The sequence below is a fragment of the Buteo buteo genome, chromosome 26, assembly GCF_964188355.1.
Source record: "Buteo buteo chromosome 26, bButBut1.hap1.1, whole genome shotgun sequence".
Lineage (NCBI taxonomy): Eukaryota > Metazoa > Chordata > Aves > Accipitriformes > Accipitridae > Buteo > Buteo buteo.
This window is the reverse complement of record NC_134196.1, coordinates 5,454,510-5,478,127: the sequence shown is the minus strand read 5'-3', so window position 1 is coordinate 5,478,127 and position 23,618 is coordinate 5,454,510. Positions and strand designations below refer to the sequence as shown.

The following is a 23,618-nucleotide window of genomic DNA, read 5'->3' as shown; positions in this document are numbered from 1 at the left end:
CATGCTTTATGTGGAACAAGGCTCTTTTGAAAGTTGCTTGTGTTAAATCTGCAGGGATTTGCTTCACTTTGTGGAGAAGGCACAGAAAAAGGCATTTGGAATTGAAAGTGGAGATTACCTACTCCATATCTGATACTGAAAGCAAATACAAACTCAAACCATGCTTACCCTTACATTGTATATCCTCTGTGTGTGCCTTAGTACTAGCTGCTACAGCTGTTTTTTTGACCAATTTCATTGTTTATTTCTCTTTACTGCTATTACTGGGAGTTATGTGGGGCTTGCTACAGCACCAGGATGCAACTGCTGTTTCAGGAAAAACTCTTTCAATAAAGCAACCATTGAAAGGTGACTTTAAGCCTAAAGGAATACATCTGGTGGAGTGCTTGCTCCTGAATTAATATTTTGGAGGGCGTACTATTAATGCTCTCAGTGCCTTCAGGCTCAACGCCTGCTGTTTTCTTGCTCATTTGGAGGATTAACATCTGAAGAGATTCTTTGGGACACACGCTCCTTAACGTGCGGTGAAGGTCAAAAATCTACCTCTGCTCTGCCTCCTCTCCATGATCCAGTAGAGATTTTTCCACCCTTGTGCAAAGTTTTCCTGGAGAGGGGAGAGTTTCCAGTGTCTGCTGGTCTCTGCCATCCTCCAAAGTCATGTCTGAAGGTAGCGTGGCTGGATGTGTCCTGTCACACGCTCTGGTTCCAGTCCCAGAGCTCTCCTTCGAGGTGGTGTACAAGGCAGCTGGAGCCTGTGGGGCTGTCGGTGGGCAGAGTGGTGGTGGCTGGATGTCAGAAGTAATTGGTGCTGGGGCTTTCTATGAATCTTGATCCATAGCTGAGAGGGTGTAAGCCCTTGCTTCTGGCAAAGAATACCCTGCTCCGTCTTACAAAAAAAATAAAAGGAACAAAAAATACTTTGAGCCGAGATACAGATCGCATTTCTGTCGCATCTGGGTTACTCATTTGCCAGGGAGGGCAGAGCCCATGGTTATGGATCTTGATTTTGAGAGGAATGAGGAATGCCTCTTGAATGAACTGATGTGCAGGGTGAAGAAGAGTGATACAGAAGGCTGAGGGATAGGCTCAGAATTATGAATCATAGCTCTAAGTTAAGACAGGAACTCATTTTAATTTAAGGCTTAAAGTGAAATCAGGTGTGGGGGGGATACGTGTTCTTTTTTCTGAAGGGGAATATTGGATTTGGTGCTACTAGGCCTTGAAAGTTAGGTTTTGCAAGAAGAACCGTAAGAGAATATAGAAGTTTAAAAAAATCAAATTGCCAGAAATGCCTGCCATTTTCAATACACGTTTCTAAAGATCACCTGTAGCCAAGAAATGAAAAGGCATTTGAGTCAGATGACAAAAAAACCTTGTTGATAAGACCCTTTTATGGTATCCTTGTGCCACCTCAGAGTTTTTATTGTATTCCTAAAACCTCTTCAGTTACCTTTCTGTAATGATGAATTTGAGGGCATGGTATTGCCTTTACATCTGTCTCGTCCTTCAAATCTGTTATAATAACATGTGTTCCAAAGCTCAATTTAATGTCTATAGGGTTTCTGAAAAAAGAGAAATAAATAGGGAGACAAGAAAAAAACCACCAATCTTTAATTGAAATAAGCTGCAGAATCATGATGCAGCAACATGAGTGCACAATGAAATTAGGAAACTTAAGGGAAGGAGACGGATCACAGAGAAAGAAAAAGGAATGGGTTAGTGTGTGATGTCCGTCTGTGTTACATACGAGAGGTTTTTCTAGCATAACCAACACTCATTTTCCAGACAGCCAAGTGTTTCACATTACAAAATGCACTATTCAGCACTTGGAATTAGCCAGGCAAACTGAGTTTTCTTATGCTGGGTGTCTGCCACAATCTGGGGGGTTTCTTCTCTTCAAAAGGCTTAGCTGTTTTTGTGAGAGTTGTTCATTTTGCCTTCTGTTTAAAAATCCATCCATACTTCACCATGCCATACACAGGTAAAACTGTCCGCTTCATCTGCTGAGCCCTGCTAGACATTAAAACTGAGGTATCAGGGTGGGTTAAACATATTTCTTGTTCTCTCTTCTTTGCTCTGTAACCCATGCACATGGGAAGAAAGCCATCTGAGTTGGATGCTGATGGCACAGAGATCTGATCTAAACTAATTGGGGTGAAGAACATGAGATAAACTGAGACTAGACACTGTTGGTGCTGCGAAGAAGGGCTGGATTTGAAGGCTGGCACTTGCTGAGAAGGGAAAGGCAGGCTGGTAACTGGGGAGGAAAATAAGTGATACTGGGAATCAGTGATGAGGAGAAACATATCACGCAGATCAGCACTTGGTGGAAAACAAAGGCGAACATATGCTTAAAATTGGTAAAGTAATGCCCGATCCCACTGATTTAAGGTGTCTCATTACATTTCCTTAACCCTTGTGAGCCTGAAATTGTACATTAATGTCCTTTTAAGGCAGTTGAGTATAGCCCTCCCCACACATGCACTTTAAAAGAGCCACAGTTTGTGGTTTTCCACCCATATATACGTGCATTGCATCTTAACTGTCCACTTCCATCAGCTGAGCTGTAAAACATGGAGTGATCTTCACTGCTGTATCACAGAGCTGAGAGTAAAGAAAACATTCTTAATTGTTGACAGTGGTAAGAGCGCTGCAGATTAGTGCTTTAACAGAAGCATTCCTTCTTTTTCCATTGTGCATTTCTGTAGAAAGCTGGTAATACCTCCAAAAGTTTAATATTATTAAAAAACACTATAAAAAATTAAATCATTAGCAGTACAATTTGAAAAGAAACCTAAATGATTTAAAAAGAAGGGCGAAAGAAATATAGCTGTCTTTTAATAAGCTCAGATAAAATACAATGACTAATAGAGATACAAATGTCATGAACTTTTCTGGCTACAGAAATCCATAAGCAGCTCAGAAGCAGTTGATGTAATGTGTTTGGTTCATTCATGTTAATAAAGACCTCATTTGTTTTACTACTAGGGTTTTTTTCATCAGCTCAAATATGCAATTTTTTTGACTTTTTTTCACATGCTTTAATTGCCAAAGGGTATCTCAAATGTTCCGTTCTTCCAGAGGGGAGAAAAAGTCTTTAGAAATAAATTCTCAGTTCTTTCAATGACAGTATTTGAAAAATCTGGGTACACTGAGACAGGAAATCTAAAAACCCAAGACCTCACTATGCTGTTTCACCTGAATTCAGTCATCTGTCATATATGAGGAGGGAGTTCTGAATTCACAGAGTTGAAAAAAGGCCAATTTGAGAAACTCTGGCTTACTGGCCTACTTCCAGATAGTATCTTCTCAAAAATAGCTTTAATCCATTTGTTTAGTTTGTTATCCTTGAAATAAAGAGCTGAAGAATGAGTAATCCATTTCTCTACAAAAAATACTTGATGTTCCTGTAGCTTTCCCTACAATACTCAATCACTTTAATCTTTTGCCACTGTTGCCTAATGTGTATTTCATAATGTAATTCAGATATTACTGCAATATTCAGAATTCACCAATGTCCTTCCTTTAAAGAAGGACATTCTCCCGTGCTGGATGCTCACAGCACTGAATATCCCCTTCGCTCTCCAGGTGGGCACGTTGCTGAACTTCTTCCTCAGCCCTTTCTAGCCCAAACCTGGGATGGTTTCTCACAAAACCACTGGTGACCCGGTGGTTCAAACACAGGGCTAGCAAACTCTACCTGGTTTATGATAACTGCCTCATGAGTGATGCCATCACTGATAAAAGAATTCCCACTTGTTTTAAAAACGTACAAGACCCTTTTTGCAAAAGTAATCCACGTTCTCCACCTGGCTCTCCTGTAGCAGAGATCACTCGTAAAAGATGTCTGAGACCACCTCTTTTAAATGTCCCGGATTTTAGCTCTGGTCTTTAGTGTGGTTTGTAGCGAATTAGGGTTAGAAATGTCATCTTTAGCTTTTCTGAATCAAAACATAATGTGCTGAGCTCGGAGGTGCTAGCTATCATCAGTACCAAGAAAATAGTTCCAGATGGCAAATGGTTCAGCCACTGTGAGCTAAAAGTGCGTTGTTCAGCAATCCCATCCCTCTCTTTGAAGTAATCAATATGTCTGTTCTTCCTGACCTAGTGACTTTTTTTTTGTCTTTTTCATATTGAGCCTCGAGTATATGAAATATGAACAATATCTTTCTCAGTCTTGAAAGGTCTTTTAATACATCCAGAGATAAAAATCATATTATTCACAGCAGCCTTGGTGCTTGTTAGTGTGAGGAAAAAATCTGTATAATTCCAGCTACCAACACTACTGCAAGAAAATAAGAGAAAGGCAATGTTGTGTATGAATCTTATTGAATTGCAAACTGCTTTCTCAGCAATCAGAGCTGTACACTGATGCAAATCAGATGCTTACATAATGCCGTTATGCAAGGAGGGTGACAAGAGCTGCAGTGATTAAGACACTCTTTGTGTGTTCATACTGTGTTGTCCTTTCACTTCAGAAAAAAACACTGACAAATTAACTGCTTGAAATGAACCATTCTAAAGCGACCCACGGTCAAACACATCTCTGTACAGTGCTGACTTTTCACCTACTTCTTTTTTTTGTTTTTCTCCGCCCCCCCCCCCCCCTCCAAGGTCCTTCATGGAGCACAGCAAGATGAACAGCCCCTTGTCCCTGCCACGTCTTGGGACAGCGCTCTCATCTCGGATGCAGACGCATGTGCTGTGCAGAGTGGCACATGGCTAAGATTAGGATGTGGTCTTTAGCTGACACACTGATGAAAAGGCAGCTTCTAATTTAAGGCATGTGTGCTCTGCATCACTACACATCCTGACTAATACAAATTATAGCGTTTGTGTATGGCCTTGCAGTAGCTGTTTTTCAATAGAGCCGTGTCAAGAATCGGATTAGAAGCTAATTATTATTCTTTTAGTTATTTAGTATCAAAATAACTATATATCTATTAAACGCATCTAATACTGGTTTAAATATCTAAAGTTATTTTTTTCCCCTCTTATTTGTCTTCCTCCACCATTATCCCTTTGCAAAGTTCTCTGGCAGATGAGCCAAAAAGCACATCAAATAGTAAAGACTTTGTTGAAAATCAATTTATTTAGAACCGATAAATGTGATATCCTAACGGAAACTGCATTTGTGGAACTTTGTGTGTCTGTATCCAACTACAGTGTAAAAATGCAGTGTGATTTTTTACATTTCAGATATTCAGTGGTATCAATGAACTGCTTGTGCAGAGTCAAAAGACCAAGGATTGATGACAGAGATGGTAGAACTACTGTAACCAACTAATTAGAGATATAAAGATGTCTCCTAGTAACTCTTTTTCATTTCTAGATGACATGCATAAGCATCAAAGCTAGCTCAAACGGCCTTAATCATTTTGAACTGATGATTTTCTCCATGTTTCTTGGTTTAATCTTACCATAGTATAAGATAAAGCAAGTAACGTTTCATGCAGAATGAATTCAGATAAAGTTAGTAGGGAACTGAAATAAAAGCTTATTTGCAGCTTTGTGATAATAGCAGAAACAAAATGGAATATATTGAGTTTGGGGTAAAAATGCTGAGAACATTTTTGTGCTGAAAAGGATGTTTGTAAGGATATTAATCTGTAGATATTTTTTTAAGTTCCTTTAGCATGCTCCTTTCCAATAAAATATTTTTACAGCAATGCGCATAGCTAAGGCCAAGTCACGAGCAAGGCAAAATGTGAGATGGTAAAGAAGAAAACATATCAGTAATTTGGATGATCTCCTTTTCCTTCTTCCATGTTTCTCCTGGGGTCACCAAGAACAAGAGTGCAGAGTCGTTTTGCAGCAAAGAGTGATGACTGAAGCACCGGTAGCTGCACCAAGCCAGGAAAGGAAATAGGAGGAAGAAGACAAAAGAGGAAACAATGATTGAAAGAGTGCCGGATATATTTGTCCAAAAGTTTATACTATCCATATGGCGATGGTACAGTATTGCTATTATTTGCATCATACCTGTAGGTTTCAGCTGAGATCCTGCTGGGTTGGCTGTTATAAAAGCACATAGAAATGAGAATCTGTATCTAAAATATTCTGAGCATTTGAGACAGAGAGGGTTTGGAAGAAAAGCAGGTGCCTAACATACCTTAGATTCTGTTTTTGATTGTGGTATTGATCTGGTTTTGATTGTGGTCTGACTGCTGGCCAGAAACAATGTATTTTAAATGTCTATTTATATATAAAATGGTTCACCCTATGTCAGAGCCAGAAATAGATACAGGTCACCTGGGAAACTAGTTTATTTCCTTATCCTGAGGTTAACTTATTATATATAATGTAGTGATAAATCAGCTGAATGAAATCCTCTTCCACCTCCCTTCCTTGTAACTATTTGGTGACATTAATTGTATTTCCACATTATCTGACCTTCCATATTTATTCCAGTATATTAACACTCTTCCCAGAGAATTTAATCTCTGTGTAAAATACAGAAAAAGCCACTATTAAGAACACTACTAAGAAATGGCAAACAAGAACTTGGTATCAGCTGTCTGATCTTACGTCAGATGCATCCTCTAATTCATAATACCATAAATTAAAAAAAAAAAAAATCAATGATGTGAATTACATTATGTCTTTCAAGCCTGCTGCTATTATAAGTGAAACTTGGATAGAAGACAGTCAAAATCAAAAGAAGTAGAGACATTCCACCCTTCTCTGAGCTTCTACTACAATCACAGATCCAAGTGAATTGGGGCATTTTAATGTAGTGTTTGTCTCTTTTTGTATTTAATAAAATGTGAAAAAAAGATTTGCTTTGTTACATGAAATAGGCAACATGTTCAATAGTGGGGTGCATCTTTACCTAAGGTACTATTGTGTGTAGCTGCTCTTTTGGTATGCTACTGCCAGATATTATAAATATTTTCATGTCTAGAGTGTGGATGAAAACTCAGTCCCTGACTACCTGGAATATATTGAAAAATGAGTAAACACAAAGGGTTTCTGTGTACATTGTCTGGAAATGGGAGGTAATAAAGTAGCAAGGGCATGGCAAAAATGCTATTTCTGCATTCCCTTTGCAGGGCTGCTTTTTTTCTGATGGGGAGAAGAGAGATTGCCTTGAAAAGAGCCCAACCTCAAAGACTGGAGTGGAGCTCTGCTGTCGCACAGAGCCAGACGAGCCAAACCCACAGCGTGAGCTCCTGCTTCAGAAATGAGAAAAGGTATTTGGCACTGATGGGCACCAAACTTAAGTCCTATTTGTAGTCACTCATTCCAGCTGGGTATCTCAGGTGGAGCTGAGCTGTGGGCAGGAGAGGAGATGTCATGACTAAAGCTTTTGACAATTGGTTCTTAAGGAAATTCCTGATTTTTCCAGTCCTCCTTTTGCTTTCCATTTGGAAAATCAAGATGCAATATTTTGCTTGGGATTTCACATTCCCAAGTTAAATCAAACACACAAAAAACCTCTTGCTTTAAATTCAGTCTGCGTCAGTATCAGGCTTTGTCAGCTAGGCAGTTACCACACAAACTGGGATTAAGGAAGACGTTTTGCAGTGGTGTCTGGGAATGGTACTTCCTGAGCTTATATGTTTGCAGACAAAATCCTGTCATGCGTGCATTTTGTCATGACACTGCTGTCAGTGATAGAGCAATGATTGGCAAGACGTTTTCTCTGTTTTTCAGGAAAATTTATACTCTAAAAATGGATTAATTTTTTCTGTATTTTCCTCACAACTTTAAGAATATCGTAAAATGGGTTCTGTTTTTTAATGTGCTTTTCTGTTCTTATTACTCTCTCTGTCTTCACAATGAGTCTACAACCAGAATTGCTGCCGTTGCGGTGATGCTATAACTCATTATCCACAGACAGAAATAAGAACTGACCACAGCACAAGATGAATCTGTTCCCATCCCAGCACCTTCAACTGTAACACAAATGGAAGACAGCAGCATGTTTGTTCATTCAGGCTGTGACAGGAATGGGAAATAGGACAAGGGCAGCTCTGTTTCCATCTAGGGGTATGCTTTGAAATGTTTTGAGTCCTGAAAATCTCAAACAACACCTGGTTTATAGAGCTTTTTCTACTTACCCATCTTTTTAACCAAAATATTAACCAGAAGAAAAACTAAATACACTTTCCTTTTTACTAGGGCTTGATCCTACAAGAAACTGGCAAACTGCTTGTAAAAACAGTGAAGGTGACAGAGAGTATGCAGAAAAGACACCCAGGACGTGGGAATCATTCAGAAACAATCTGTAAAGCTTCTCCATCTTCTCACCAGTGTAATATTGGCAAAGAAGTGTATTGGTCTTGTTCATGGTAAGAATAGTCAAACCTGGATTGAAAAAGAGCCTGTTCTTGGTCCGTTGTATGAACATTATTGTAAGGATTTTTGTACATCTGCACCATCTCTGGATCATTAAGTTCCAGTTTGAAAATTTCCCTGAGAGGCCACACCTTTGGAACAAATTTGTGTTGCTAATTTACAGTTGCAGCTACTTCTAAAGTGTCGTCCTAGATTTTTTTGTTCCTTGGCCATCATCATGGCATATGCCAATACTTGGTGACAGTCCTATCCACATACCTCAGCTCTGTTCCCTTCGTGTACTGTGTGTTTCTGTGTTGTTCTTTCAAAAGCATTACATAAAATGAGTCGATAAAAAGACATATGATAATAAGCATACATGCCTCGGGCTTCATGGTTTTAAAATGTCATGCTTACACAGAGAGCATTGTTTGTTAGAAGTCAGCAGTCTCAATAACCCATTATAGCTTTGCTTACTCAAGGGCACACAATAAGCTCTAATTTCAACTCCCAGCCAAACACTCCTTTGCTTAAACCCACAGTACCCCATCACACACTCAGGCTGCCATTCACCTCACGGGCATTGTTTCGGCACATACTTTCCATAATGTCATATTGCACCTCCTGCCAGCCCCAAACCAAAACCATTCTGTGAATCAAGGGCACAATTATTTTGTGACTTCAGCCTTCGGTTAATTAGCCCAAGTTTCTCTTGCTGTGGATCAAGAGAGCGCAGTAAGTGCCATGCTCTGAGATGATGGGAGTGATGATGAGGCACTGGAGTAGCCACATTTTCAGAATTGCAGAGACCATCCTTGCAACACTCCAAAGGACAGGAGAACCTCAGAACTGGTTGTGGGTGGAGTGAATTATGTGGAATCATTTTGGTAAAGGACTTGTGCACAGGAGGATATTCTCACATCTGGGCAGGGGGCAGAAAAAAGGAAAAACAGAAATCAAGCAATCAAATTCCTTTGTTTCCTCCTCTTTCCTATTTTGAGGATAAAATACAGCAGCCAGCAGTAAAAAAACAAGGTGAGAAAAAGTGCACTTTTATGCCTTTTTATACTCTGTCAGTTCCAGTCCATGCCTGGGATTGTCTCTCCCCTGCTTGTTCTGGTAATGCCCTCAGTCAAGTCAGAAGTCAGCTGCAATTTCAGAAGTTTTGGTGGAAAACATTTTGTGTCATTCACATAACTGCACTGAAACAGGTTCCAGGACAGTTTTGGCATTGCAGCCTCTAATTCCAGGAACTGTAAAGAGGCATGTAGCAGTTAAAAAATTAGCAGAGTTATCTGAACTTTGTGAACCTCAGATGATGTTTAATTTGGGTTCAGACCAAGTTTTGGGCAAAGGTACCAAGGATTCTTGCTTAGTAAGAGCTGGTTTTATGCTCCCTGTAATTTGGACTTTGACTGGAGCTGCTTTTCATTTGCATTGTGCTAGATGTGTATATTAAATAAATATCATTCAGGTTATGAATTTTGCCAACTTTGATCATGGCTTATATTTGAAAGTAATTTGTAATTTTGTCATTTTCATAACTACATTTAAATTTCGTTAACTTCTAGAGGAATAATTTAGGGATTTTTCCTCTCCGCCTTAATTGTAATAAGCTGCAAAACAGAATCAAGCAGGTAGTAGGGAACCCTGTGCCAAAGCAATTTCTCAGGGCAGTAGTGAGTGACACGGTGACCACCTTTCCTCCTAACCCACTGGGCATACTGCAATTGCTCTTGTTGCACAGTCTGTATCTTTCAGCATATTCTCTCCTTATTTTCTCTGAAAGACTGTTATTTGCCCCCTTTATTCCTGCCCAGCTCCTGGCCTCTTTTTCTGGACGGTGATTGAAGCTGAGCCACATTTAGTGATGCAGTGATTTGCCTACACTTTTTTTTTTTATTAGAAATCGTGGTCTTGGCTCTGCTGTTTGCTGAGTCTCATTCCCATTTCTAGCTGCGGGGTTTTTTTTTCTCCCCATTTTGTCTTTTTTTACTTGTGTTCTCACTAAAAGTTCCAGATAATACTGGCATCCCTGTGCAGTGGTGTGGGTCTTCAAATACCCAGTTGGAGTGGGACCCTTCCCCACTGAGCTTAGGATTTAATGCCCATTTCGTAATGCTGTTGAGTTTGGCTTTGTGCAGATACATAAACATAGAAAGAGACATTGCCTGCCCAAGAAGTGTACAGAGCAAGCAGATGTACAAAACAGAAGAAACCCAGAAGGAGATAAGCAAATGAAGTGGCTCACTCTATTGCAGAAAATATTCCTTTACTTTTCTATTCTGAGATATTTCCATTTAATTCCTTCCTTTCAGTATCTTAAACTGAGTTTCGAGTCTGTGTCAGGGGATCCTGAACTGTAGGATAGAAACCACTAATGGTACTTAAAGATTATTCAACTTTCTTCCACAAACCTGTATGGCTGAGAATTGGGCTTTTGTTGCCACCAAGACCGATTATATTAAATGGCATAGTTGAGCAAGGTATCAGTATCTGGTGTACAAACAGCTTCTCCAGCCTGGGCAATCTGAAATACTGCAACATTTCCAAGCTACTGGGGAAGCTGTTCCTCTTTAAATGAGGATGTCCTACCAAATACAACCAAAAGCCAAGGCAGCCTGGTGTCCTGACAGTGATGGGGTCCATAGCAGCTGCCTGCAGAAGAACAGGGCGATGTTCTGCCTCCTGCCATGGGGTGTTCTCCCAGCCCCCAGCAGTTTGCAGCCCAAGAGCTTTCTCTGGTTTTGTATTCCCATGGCTTGCCACAGCCAGCTAAATGGGCAGACGTTACTGTGGGGGATTTAGATGGAGAACATGGAGCTGAATTTAACTGTAGACATCCCAGCAGAGCTAGGAGAACAGTTCATGGGAATGCTTGATTCACTGCAAAGATGGCCAGCACAGGAAACTTCTCAGTGAAAGCCCTCCTGGGCATAAGCCATGGCATTCCGTATCATGTCCTCTTCCCTTCATGAGGGACAGGCTTTTGGAAAGCCACCCCATTTCCAGTCAGGCAAGCACCAGGAGTAAGATCCCCCCTCTCCTTGAGCACACCCGTGGCAGCATCTCATTCCTCTGCCATGGGTAAGAGAGGAATGTGCTCGCTCCGTTTTGGGGGTGGCAGGTGACCCCGGAGTCTCTTCCTGAGCTAGACTGTTTTACGAGCATCACGGAAGACCGATGCAGTGCCTTATACATCCATGTGAAAATAAACACGAATTGGGAGGGTGTGCATTTAATGCACGCTGCGGTTCACCGGCTTTTGAAAAGCTATTGCTTTGCTCGCTGAATTCCTGGCAGATAAAATGTTAATCTGTCTATCTCAGGAAGAACGCTGAGGACAAGAAGGGGTTAAAAAAGACGAAATCGGCACAATGCTGGTCTGATCTTGAATCTTTCCATAAAACATAAACCTAGTTCCTCTACCTGGTAGGGGGACCAACGCTTGGCTGTGTGTCACAGCTCACTGGGTGTGACATTCTGAAAAAAGCAACAGCTCCGCTCCTGGCAATGATTTTCAAAAACAATTTGCACTTTATCTCTGTGACACCGAGAGATCACACATCAGCCAACACAGTCAGGTATCAGGAGCAAATCAATGGCTGGCTTACCTCCCAAGGTCTGTCCCCTAGTTTTATTACTGCTGACAGTGGAGCCAGCACTTAAAGGGCAGCGTGAGATGACCAATTTGGAGATAACACTAGGTTTTGCACACCAGCTGAGCCTACTGGGGCACAGTTTCCTTCAGAGTGATGATAGTATCAAAGAACTTCCAGCGTAAACTTGCAAAGAGGTTACTCGGTTTTGTCTGCTATTTGAAGCCCCACAAATGTTTTCTTAAACAGCAGGGTAAAAGACAGCAACAATAAGAATAACAAACCCAATAGCTATCCACAAAATACAGCGAGAAGCAGTATCTTGAGAAAACCGTGCTTTTTAGCAACCAGAAGCAAAAGCCCAACATAAACACATGAAGTGGGTATAAGACATGTGGTACTGGGATATAGTACTACATTTTCCATCCTCTTTAGGGAAGGCCACACATACTGTCTGTGAATGGGAAGCAGCTGGGAAGTAATCTTTATCAGACTGAAATGTATGCTGGCAATCTTCGGAGCAAGCTATATTTTGCAAATTACACTACTTGCACTGCCAAGTGGAAAGATGTTTAATGTGAAGAGTTCAATAATGAAAGGATTTTAAAATAAAAATAAAAGATCCATTCTTAGCTCATTATTTTCTGATCTGGGAACATAAATACTTGTTAAGGATAGTTGAAAACTATCCCTACTTAAAACTCTAGCTGAGTGGCCTTATGTGGTCCTATTGAAACCAGCAGTAAATCCACTGACTTACGTCATTTCCTTGCATAGTCTTCCATCAGCTCATCTGAGTATGAAATTCTGTCAAAACTTCGGTTATTTCAACCATTTTTTCATAATTTACTGCATTTTGTAACTCTCCATAACTTGCGCTCATCTTTGCTTCCCACTTGTTCTCTAGGTCTCACGGTCTTTTTGCTTCTAAAGATTTAGAATTATTCTGCAGTCCTAGTCCTAAATAACCCTGAGCATTAGTGGGGAAAGAAGTCTCTTTCAAATATTAGTACAAACTTATTCAGTCCCTTGCTGGCCACGACTCGAGAGCCCATTTTAGTCCCACGTTTTAGATGACTGATGTGTGTGTGAATTAGCAGCGCTTTAGTGTTGGCTCTTTGTTACAAATCAGATGAAGAATATGCAACCAGGATGAATAAATAAAAGGAAGTCCTACAAAATCACTCAGCTTTTTAAAAATACCTTGGACCGTGGTGCTGTATTTTCAATAGACTTTTTCCAGTTTGATGTGAGTTGTGTCGTTTGGAGTTCAAGGAAAAAGATGCCTCTGCATGTCAGTGCAGCTGCTTTTCCTAAATAGGGAAATGTGAAGGATCTAAGGTGAAAGTGTCCGACACTCTTCTCTCCACAAGCCCATTAGTTGTTTAGAATAACCTGGCGTTAGCAGGAATGGCTTTAAAATAATGCTTGTGAACGCACAAATAAAAGGCGGCTGTGGGAGCGAGAGCCTTTGGATGATTTGCCAAAGAGGAATCCGGGCAAGCTTTGTGCCTTGCCTGTGGTATTACCCAAAGCTGGCCGATCTAAAGGCGATGTGGAATAGTTATGGGGTGTTTGTGAAGGGCTGGGAACAGAGCAAGGGAGCACCTCAGCCCAGTCCTAATAGACATCTCAATATTGAATGGAAAGGATCTCGTCATCCACTCCCTGCCCCATCAACTTCGTGCTTCCAATTTTGCACAGTATTTTTACTTTCTCTTCTTCCCCCCATAATTATTGCATTCCCTGTCTTCTGCTTTCCATCCCGTCAGCCTCGTATTTGACAGGAAACTTCTGGTGACATCTGAATGTGAGTCAGAACCCATCCAGAAACACAGCTTACTTACCATATTGATAGCCTTGGGCTTTTGCTGAGTTCTTACTACCCATTGTATAGAGCCATTTTTAAAGCACAGAGTGGCTTTAAACAAATATTAGATCTAAAATCTAGGTCACCCTTCTTACTGAAGGGCAGATAAGAGGTTTGCTCATTTCCTAGTGAAAAATCACTTTTACTGGTTGACTTGATGATTTGAATAGGAAAATAATTTAAAATAGCAATAGTGTAGATAATTATGCAGTTCGAGTTCAGGAGTGGTTTCTCAGCATTAGGCAGAGTATTGTTTAAATGCTATGGATGACAATGATTAAGGCAAATAATTGATACCCTCTTTAGAGTGCTGCATCTGTATCCCAATATTCTCCTAGGATACGGTCAGGTGCATACTAACGAGGAATTACTAATAGTTGGTGGGGCTTTTGAGTGTATGGAAACTGTGAAGGCAGGACTGGGTGCAGAAAATCATCTTTTGAGCAATCCATAACTGTTTTGAAGCATCAGACATGTTTGATTTTAGATAAACTGAAATTTCCTGCGGGGCACTGGGTATCTGTTAATAATTTTTCGTCACTTCAGTGAATGGTCAGATTTTCAGCCTTCTCTCTTTGTTTGACATTTGTGTGATACTCAACCAATCCTTCATTACTGTGTACCCAATCTTTTGCACGTACACACATACAGAAAAATAGACATACTTTTATATACATATTTGTTCATACTAGGAATACACATGGGTGTTTAAACTCTTCACCATACAAGAGTTACAAGATGGCTTCATATACAGTAAACTACTTTCTGGGATTTCTGGTTTTAAAATAAATAACACAAAGGTTTTTTTCAACAACGTGTCATTGCTGTTGTTATGCAAGTGTGTAGGACCAACCCAATGGTAAGCAGGTCAGCAATTTTAAGGTAAATCTATTGCTGAACAGCATCAAGGTCTTCCACCCTAAAACCATTAGAGAACACTGTAGGAGCTCTGAGAGGGTCAAAAAGTACCATGCTTTACAGCACTGAAGATGACGATGATGTTTCAAATAGAAATTTCACTGTGCAAAGGTCAGTGCAACATGCTCTCTGAGAACAACATAATTAGAAAGAGCCCCAAAGCTGTTTTAAACTCATTCCAAGTATCTTCTGGATGCCCTTGAGAGTGAAAGAGCAGAAACTGGGTAGGAATTCGCATGTTGGAGAGAAATTTAAAAAAACAACTGAAGCCATGGCCTAGTTGAAAATTCAGTCTAGAAGCTGTCTTCAGTTCTCTGCATCCAGTCTCCTAGCACTCAATTTTGTTGATGCCTAGGAGAAACCGGGGGTCAATCTGTGCCCTCAGAATGGCATCTTAAAGGGAAATTAGTACCTGCTTTGCAGGCGCCACAAATGTAAAGTCTGCAGAATGCTCAGTGGAGTTCAGTCTGGCCAACAACCTGTCAGAGGAAGAAATGTAAACAGTGCTGAAAAGATCTCTGGTGCTGAATTCACATTTTAATTAACTCTGCAGAACAATAGTGACTCTAAAAAAAGAATACTACTTTGTACTACCCCTTATAATGCCCTCGATATTTTTTTAAAAGATACCATTTTATTGGTGGGATTAAAATTCACACAAATGCCCAGAGCTTCCATAGATCCCCATCCGAGAAGTGAGGAGCCTGTGCTCGAAGCATTTGGAGCAAAGAGCTTCATTCCACCAGATGTTCGACGATGTCTCTATGGCCAGGAAAGTTAGAATTCATCACACAGCCCTTGAAGGATTTCTGTCAGAAGTCTAGAGTCCCTTTATTGTCGAAGGAAAGAAAAAGACATTTCTAGGACATGATTTCTCTCATCCCAAAGTAGGCAGGTCAGATTAATCATTTCCCAAGAGTACCCATTTCTCCCAGTTTTCTATAAAAGGAGCTCAAAAAGGAGACATCTGAATCATAGATACTGAAGCTTTCGTGAGATCAGTCTCAGCCAGACTGTCTTGGCATGTCACATAGCTTCCGTGGGAACACTTGTAAATACATCCAAGGGGAGTTTTAGGATAACAGCACTGAAGATAGCGATGTGCTGAGGTACTAAGTTAATAAAGTTATTAACAAACAGCCTTATGAATACAATTAATGAATTATTAGCTTGAAATTAATAGCCTGAATATATTTCTAACGTATGATGTAGCCTAAAACATATTAACTGAAAGGTCAAGATTCTTATTTTCAGTTACTTTCTCAAAAGAGAATGAGGAAAATTAACAGTATTTTTTAGTGTTGACATTGATGAAATTGGAAACTGGAAAATGGAGAAGTAGAGAAAATGGCAACTCAGCTTTCATAAGTTTTTTCCCTGAGTTTGAATTCACTGTGGTGTTGTAAAAAATAGGTAAAAGTATTGAGAAAAATAAACAGAAAAGACAAAAGGAGAAAACCTGTCTTTGACTACAAAACTGAGGGGTTTTTTCATTTATATCTATAAAGTCTATTTTTGTGCGTAAAGTTAATATGAAGATGTCTCACTTCTTTGGAGATCCATCTGTATGAAGTGTGAGACTTTGGGCTGTAACTTTGACAGGAACCTCTCCAACCTTTTAAATTTTGATTCTTGGATCTAACCTTTTGATTCTGAACCACCATATTGCCAGAAACAGAGAAATCCAAGCCAAAACATTAAACCTTGCCCAAAGTGGTCTTTTCACTAAACTAAACCAAAAGTGACACCCCTCCCCTCCCCCAAACAATCATGAATTACAGCCAGAAGTGTGACTTTCCTGACTCAGCTTGGCTTGATTTCAGATCCTTCATATTTCCTTAAGCTTTTCATACTTTGATTTCCTTTCTGCTGCCAAGAAAGAGGGAAAAAGAATCATGTTTGCACATAAATTCTTCTCCAGAGTCTGTAATGTGAGATTTGTTTAATAAATTACATAAACAGATACTCAAAGAGTACCTTGTCTACAGATTTTTTTGGCCTGAACCACTGACAATACCATTTTCTCTTGATCTTTCTGCTTGAAAAACGTTGACTTTTTGGTTCCGCAGATCTGCACACGTCCATTACTCCTGTAGTAACAGAGTAGAGTTTATTTTTTTGTTGCGGGACCTTCAAGATTTCACTGAGATGCCCAATTCTGGGAGGACCTGAGCTACGTCTTGTCCCCTGTAGCATGCCCGTGCTGCCATCGTGCCACCCCTTGTGCAGGTAGCAGATCCGGGAGGACCCAGGAAAGGATCCAGGAGGGAGCTGCCTGCACAGCACTGCTCTCCAGCTGGGAATTCGGTCTGGCCAGTTGTGGGATCACGAGTATGTAAGGGTTGTGGTGTGGAGCACATCTTACTCATAGTCTAGATATTGTCTAATCCTGCTGGGTCTTTTATTTTAGGTGCATAGGTGATGTTTTGGATAGAGGATGCAGAGCCAGAGAAGATGCTATTCTGTTGTGTGAGATGGTGGTTGCCCAAGGCTGTATTTCAGCTGTGCGGTGTGAACAGATACCAGGCTACAATGAATTTCGTATCTCGCAGAGATTTTTTTGGTTGTAAAACAATCTCTCAGACACTGGCTAGTAAAATTAGTGGACTGTAAATCCCAGAATATAAATCACTTGTGGGAAGTGTTAAAAGACATAGTTGGAAACAACAGTAATTCATCTGAGGTAATTGAATTAGTTCATAAATAAAAGAAAGATGTGTGACCCTTACTGATTTTTTCCTCTCTGGATATAATGGCTGCTGTTCACAAGGAAAAAAGAGAACAGAAGGGAAGGGAAGGGAAAGGAAAGGAAGGGAATCAAAAGACCATGAGCATATGCATGTTTGTGTGTGTATTCAAAATATAATATGATCAGACCACTTGATTTAAGTAAAGTTGATATGACAACCTATCCTGATGGAAATAGTCTGTAATCTGAATTACCTCTTGTTAAAAGAAAGGACAGACAGTTTAATTGATTTCTGTAATGCAAGGACTTCTCTGACTAGCAGGCTGAATTTGAGTGGCAGATCCCAGCTTCCTCCTACTAATAGATATGCTTCTGCATTGCAATTATTGAAGTAATAAAAACTTAGATTAGTAAAAAAATGCAGTTTCTGGTGCTGATTTGATAAGGGTTACACACTATGCTGATTAATTCTAAAATGTATTTTAAAACCCCCTTATCTTGTCCTTCTTTCTTGTCACCTTCCTTTTTATCCCATTCATCATTTAAACATTGTCTTTTCAGATGGGATTCACCTAACTTTAGCCATCTAGAAGTTAATAATCTAGTCTAAGTGAGAGTCAATGAAGAGTGACAGGAAATCCCTGAGGGTGATTCTGTTTATCCTAAAAAAGGTAGCTTAACCAGATTGGAATGAATTGGCTTCTGGAAGTGGGCTACCCACTCACCTGTTAGAGGGAATGCAGCCATCTGGCTTGGAGTAGATGCCCAACTACTATATAGGTAAGGGCAGGTGAATCCCATCTTTAGAGTGGAAGCTGTTTGGGGAAGAAATTCAGGCCCACAGTTTAATATTTCCAAAGGTTCCTCTAGATACCTGTGGGATTTAAAAAAAAAACAAACCAACAAAACACACACACGCACAAAAAAAACCCAAACACAAAACCAAAAAACTCCACCATTCCAAAACAACAACAATAAACCTCCTAAACCCATACAGAGATGTTTGGCCTCTACCAATAATTTTCTGTTGGCATCTTCCCGAGCTATCTTGAGAATCTCGGAAAAGCTGGCCCTTTATGTCTAGATGCCCGAGTAAGGCATCAAGATCTTAGGGCTGCTTGAGACCTGCTGGAACTACTGGTACGTCCAAATCTTAAACTTCCAATGGTACTGCACAGTCCGTGTGAGCTAGAGCTCTTCTTATGTTGATCTGCTGAAGTTTATGGTGTGATTTTTTTAAATTTAAAATTATTTTTGTGTGAAACTAGAGATATTGCATCAATTTTTTTTGTCACTTCAAGTGGCTTCTTCTTAAAAGAAAATTTGTTTTAATTAAAAAAAATCATCCAAGAATTTCTTCTTCTTCTTCTTCTTGAAGAATAAGAATTTTCAAGTAGTACCTTGAATTTTTTTACTTTTTTGGTAGCAAGGTTTCTGAGCACATATTCATCAGCTGTATTAGCCAAGCTGCTTAAGCAATCATTGGCCAAACACTTTGACTTCACTAATTATCTGGCAATATGGAGCTTCTTTCTGGAATTGATTTTCTCCACTGGCTGTGTTTAGGCAGAACACTTTTCACTGCCTCAGAGATCTGAAACACTCAGAGAGAAACCAGGAATTTGCTTCCAAAACATAATGCCTGCAAGAATGATGGTGAAAAAATTGTGGTTTATCTCTGATTATTTTAGAGGAAGGTGTCTTTACTCCAGGGTTATGAAAGTGCTGTTCTGCAGTATTGTTATAACTGATGTTTACTAATTATTCTTTCAAGACTGCTTCCATCTAGATTCTGCAAATAAGAATTAATAATTAACAAACAATTAATTTCCCTTAAAATGGTCATGATTTTGTGCATTGCAACACTTGCTTCACAACAACTTTTTTGATCCTCAAAAGCAAAAGAAATATTGCTCCGTTACTCCTTCCTCACTTTGTAGAGAACATCATTTAATCCTTCCTTCTGCCGGAGCAAGAAACAGCTACTGAAGCCAATAACAAACACGTTTATGTCGGTCGTTCCCCCAATACGTCCCTGTTTGCGACCCGCTGCTTTTCGGCGGTCAGCGGCTGCGTGTGGCGAGGCTCCCACCCCACGCATCCCGGGATGAAGGACCCCGTCACCCCACTGGGACGGCTGGGGACAACCTGTGGGACACACGCTCACTCTGCCACAAGACTTCTCTTCTGACTTGCTGTGCCTTCCAAACCCAAGGTCTTTTTAAAAGACGTCGTTAAGGCTCGTAAACACCAAAATCGGGTTTGAGTCTAACAGCCCCAGATCCTTCGCTTAGGTGGTTTTTGTTTCTGTAGGTGCCTCTCGGGCTTCTAAGTTCCCTGGCAGCTAAAAGTCTGTTTTCTACAGGACCGTGAGTGTTGTGGCTGGATGTTTCAGCATCTATCTTCCATTCAAACTTGAAAGGAATCCAGCAACATGGCACTTCTCAACGTGAATCCCCTCGAGGGAGTAACCTGCTAGCTATCCTCAGGACATCGCCAATGTAAATCAACACGATGTGACTTTTCCTAAGAGGTAGTTGCAACAACTTATCACTACAAATTACTTCTAATGCTACAGCTTAGTGGCAAGGGCACTTTTCCAGGTTGTGTGGGGTTCCTGGGCTGGACATCTCCTCAGTCTAACAAAGTTCAAAGGCACGCTTCTTGCTTCTCAAGTGGTGGCTTTAACCATCAAGTTAAATGCGCTTTTGGAAAGGGCAAGATCTCCACCTCTCCTTCCGAAGACATTACAGCCAAGGCTCCAGAAGAGGTTAAGCAAACAATACTTCTCTGAAGCTAAAAATCTGCATCGTAGATATTGGGCTGCTTATTTTTAACTGAGGCAGCCTGCGTTGTGATCCTCACATTTTAAAGTCAACAGCCATTAATTAAGTAAAACAGAGAAGAAAAAATCCTAGGATCAAAATCTAACACCTGGTGAGAACCGCAGACACTAGTCAGGTCAATTTAGCACATAAGCTTTTGTTCTATCCCTTTCTATCCCTCTATCCCCTTCCAGCCTTGGGACCCTAGAGACCAGATTTAAAAATGCAGTCTTTTTCTCTTGGAGTTTTCTACATGAATGACACCTTTTCACAATGCACTTTTACAATGTTGCTTTCTGTAATTACAGTGGAGAAGTGCTTAAGGAAAGGAAGAAGAATAACATTTTTAGAGTCGAGAAAATATTTGATGAAATCTGAATGCTGTAGAATTGGAAACCCAGCTCAACTGCAAGCAAAATTTAGGTGGATGAAGCCAGGAGGTGGAAAAGCTGTGGTCCTCATCATAACTCTGCCACAAAGGTCCTGAAAGAAGAAAATGTTGAAAGCTACAGTTTGTTAGAGCTGAAGCTGCCTTCAGAGAGCAGCTCTGTTATTTTCTATATGTAAGAATTGTACGTTTTGGTTTGGGCTTTGTAAAATCTAAAAGTTACTGATAATCTCATACAACGTTGCACAAATGATATCTTGACACTAAGCAACTCCTGAACGATAAACCTAAACTCATCATATTGGACCATTCCTTGGCCTTAATTCTGTATTCATTCACTCACTGCATAATTAAGATTGATTTTCATGGGAAAGCTGTCATCCATTCCCCCTGAACCCAGAAAAAACTTACGCATGTTGTGAGTAACGTATGTACATAAATCCCTTAGATGAACTAACGATCCCATATACCGCATATATTTTTTTTCAGACACATCAGTATTACTAGTACTTTTGAGTAGATTTTGTACTTTTGAGGTTGAGGGTGATTGAGGCAGTTTCTGACATGACATCATCCCAACTCTGATGGGCCAATGGAGACTGGCATTTTAAAGTACTACTGTTTAAAAGCAGAGCAGTAAAATGCTAAGAGCATTTGCCACGTTAAAGCCTTATAAAAGTAAGTAGAGTGCTCTTTGGATATGAGTGACTGGATAATATATGAAGAATATGATGTATGAAAATATGATCTGCAAATATTTGCTGTCATTTATTGAGGTTGTGCTGAAAATCCTAAAATTATTTACCTTTTCTAACCCTCTGGTGTATTGAAAGCATTTTGCCTATTTTGCCTGTTGTCACAAACGTCGTGTCTGACAGAATCACTCGCCTGCAGAACGTCATCTGTCCTCTTTCCCACCACCACATCTGTTTGTGCTAAATTGCCCCCCCCAGAAGCAACTCCCCTCCTTCTTTCATACGCTGAAACACACAAGTACAATAAAGAGCCTTCTCACACAGGCTGAGACACGAACACATGCTGCCAATGGAGAGATTTTTGTACTAAGTAACCCCTAAAACTAAAATTTTTTTTCCTTTAGCTGCTGCTAAATGGGTGACCTCAGCCATGCAGACCCTCCAGTTGAATTTCCCAAAGCAGTTCTAGGCTTGAGCTCTTAGATATATTTTTCATATACCAAAATGGCTGTGTATACTCTCTTAGAGTGGCACAAAGGTTAATCTAAATAAATTTGTGAGGCTTTTGATGGAGACTTGGTTTTGAATGAATTGCTAGAATCTGCTGTTAAACAAGGTCTCCTGTTTTAGCAGCCAGCTAAAATACTCTCAGGTGAAATCCTTCAAGAATCCCATAGCTTATACTTAATAAGATTTAATTATTTTACAACTTATCTCTTTCACGTTAGTGCTCCCCCTGCATTCGCCACATCCAAAGGAGCAATCCAAGTGTTGAATTATGAAAAATAATTCCAGTGTAGAAATATGGGTAATATACACAAGGTCAAAAAACAGGCAAGAGTAATTTGCAACAACTAAATTGCTTGATGTAATACTTTGGCTTGATAGTCTTTAAGAGGAGGCTTTACATAAGTCAAAGGTCTTTGGAGTAATATGCAAATCAAAATCCTACCACTCTCCTAAATCCTTTTAATCCAGTCGTTAATCTCAATAATGACCTAGTTTTTGGAACCTTTACTGTGTTCAGCCACTTAATCACATTACCTAGTTTGCCCTTTGAAAACTTTTAGAGGAGAAATACGTGCACATAAATAACATCCTGCTAAAATGTAACTGAAGCCCTCCTGAACAAGTGCAGTTTTATAAAGAACATTGCCTAGCACCTGCTGAAGTCTCGTGTAGCCTCTCTCCTTACCGTAACACTACGACTTTTAGCAGATAGTAGAGCTTTGCATAATACAAAGGAAGAAAGAGGTAGGTACCAAATTCTTATACTTAGCTGACGATTGTTAGAGAAGCAGCCAAGTGAAGAATGAGCAGTCATTACATAGTCCGAATTTTTTTCTCTGTATCAGTTGCTGTGCATTGTATGATCACTGACATACCTGTTTTTCTGCAAAAATAAATAATGGAGAAAATCACCGGATTCATGTGAGTTTGGAAATTGCAGAGGAAGAAAATTATTAACCATGAAAACACACACAGTAACTTCTTTCACGTAATTCTCTTACAGAGGATAAGAACTGGTTTAGATTTAGTGGAAGACATTTCATTAATGTCAGAATTCTTCAACAAGGGAAGGCACAGACCAGCTAAACCACAGCATGTACAGCACTAAAACGCTCTCCAGTACCAAGCACAGGTGCACATCAAAGCCTGAAGTTCACTTACAGTGATTGCTTGGCTGGCAGATTGGCTCTCTACTCTGTGTCTGGGGAAGCATGTCAGAAGAGTTTTACACAATCGGATGATGCACTTTCTGTGTAATTCCACCAATGAGATAATCACATACCTGCCTGATTGTCAAATAACTGTCAAAAAATGTTAAGCACATTTTCAGATGAATTGGTAGAACCGTGGGTGGGGTTTGGTTTTGTTTATTTTATTTTATTTTATTTTATTTTATTTTATTTTATTTTACTTTTGAAAGAAAGTTCTTAAGCCAATCCTTTTTTTTTTTTTTTTAAAAAAAAAAGGCAAGCTCTTCTATCTCTGATCTTTCCTAGCCATCCTGCACTAGAATTGAAGTTAAATAGTGGTTTTAGCTGTTATGCCTCAGAGACAATACTGGAGAGTAAAAAAAGAACTGCACCCCCATGAAGTGGGTATAAAAACAGACAGTAATGTATGCACTCTCTATAAGGAGTCACAAAGGCTAAAAGCATTTGTTAGTTCTCTGAGGCCTAAAAGACCATGACAGGTACAATGCATGCTCTACTAACTAGACAAAGCAACTCTGACTCGAGTTTATCATTATTAGGAGTTTTGGGTTTTTATCCAATGAAAGTAAAAGAAAGCCAAAAATAATAACAATAAAATAAATGATTGTTCACTCTACTGTTGAGCATCTGAAT

The 23,618-nt window shown here is 39.9% G+C and overlaps 1 long non-coding RNA gene across 7 annotated transcripts in view; it reads left to right on the top strand.

The window, feature by feature from the left end:
* The window catches only part of LOC142045005 (uncharacterized), a 33,528-nt gene extending 10,790 nt beyond the window's left edge, over positions 1 to 22,738 (top strand). For 3 of the 7 annotated variants that reach the window (XR_012654490.1, XR_012654489.1, XR_012654491.1), the window contains 5 exons: positions 4,615 to 4,782; positions 5,790 to 5,953; positions 7,053 to 7,193; positions 8,125 to 19,889; positions 20,490 to 22,738. This is a non-coding gene — a long non-coding RNA (uncharacterized LOC142045005). The remainder of the gene's footprint in view (positions 1 to 4,614; positions 4,783 to 5,789; positions 5,954 to 7,052; positions 7,194 to 8,124; positions 19,890 to 20,489) is intronic. The other 4 variants (XR_012654486.1, XR_012654488.1, XR_012654487.1 and 1 more) reach the window with 3 other exon arrangements.
* Positions 22,739 to 23,618: the final 880 nt, after the last annotated feature.